The 1,134-nt window shown below is 35.6% G+C and overlaps 1 non-coding gene across 1 annotated transcript; it reads left to right on the top strand.

Moving 5' to 3' along the window:
• Positions 1–372: 372 nt before the first annotated feature.
• LOC141699250 (small nucleolar RNA R71) lies at positions 373–479 on the top strand. Its single transcript, XR_012565725.1, has one exon. It is a non-coding gene; the product is annotated as a small nucleolar RNA R71 (small nucleolar RNA).
• Positions 480–1,134: the final 655 nt, after the last annotated feature.

Raw genomic sequence — 1,134 nt, 5'->3', positions numbered from 1 at the left:
CTTTATAAAATAGTTTTATAATTACTCAGAAAATAATTATTAAATCTATAAATCATTATAAAATCATATAACAGCCCAAAAATTACCAGAAAAAAATATCACAATTATCTATATTTTATTCTGGACATAAAAAATTAGTATACTCAAAGAATATCATATATAAACATCCAAAATATCAATTCCAATTACCAGATAATTCTTTAAAATCCACATAAAATCACATAAACAACTTCAAATAATAATAATATTTGAAAATATGGGATATTACAATAGCTCTTTGCCCATAATGCTCCACCTGATGCTGCATCGAGCGTGGGTCTTGACTGTGGTCCCAAACCGTTATAAAAGCAATTTATAATCATCCAACCAGGCATGTCATGATGAGGACACTTCCTAAGCATCTCCTTGTAGCGCTACCAAGCTTCACACAAAGATTTTCCCGATTGCTGCGCAAATTGAGTAAGAGCATTCCTGATTGTAACTGTCTTTGCCATAGGGAAAAATTTAGTGAGAAATTTTTGAGCAAGATCTTCCCAAGTAGATATCGAACCAGCTGGTAGAGAGTGTAACCAGCTCTTATCCTTGTCCGTCAGAGAGAATGGGAATAGTCTCAGTTTCACTGCATCCTCAGACACACTATTGAACCTGAAGGTGTCGCAGATCTCTATGAAATCCCTAATGTGTGTATTGGGATCTTCCGTTGGAGAACCCCCAAACTGGAATGAATTATGCACCATCTGAATCGTGCTAGACTTGATTTTAAAAGTATTAGCCACGATGGCTGGTCTGAAATGCTAGATTGAATGTAATTAATCTTTGGTTGATAAAAATCCATCAAAGCCTTCGGATTCGCTGCTGGTTCTCCCATTGCAATAAAAACTAGAGTACTTGAAACACACGTCTAAAGTACCCTTATGAGAAAATAATCCGAGTCAGTGAATTTAACGACCACTGATGACAAGCACATAAACTAAAAAATAACATCGAGTCCCCTTCAGCGGTGCCAAAAACTTGTTAGGGGCGGAAACACACGCTAAATTATACACAAGTATACGTGTTTACAAGTAGTATAAGATATAAATCAGATTCGTACCCACAGAGACTCTTTTAAGTTAACTTAGGATTATGCACCTA

The sequence above is a fragment of the Apium graveolens genome, chromosome 11 (assembly GCF_009905375.1).
Source record: "Apium graveolens cultivar Ventura chromosome 11, ASM990537v1, whole genome shotgun sequence".
Taxonomy (NCBI): Eukaryota; Viridiplantae; Streptophyta; class Magnoliopsida; order Apiales; family Apiaceae; genus Apium; species Apium graveolens.
The sequence above is the reverse complement of the archived record's forward strand: the minus strand, read 5'-3'. Positions and strand labels throughout refer to the sequence as shown.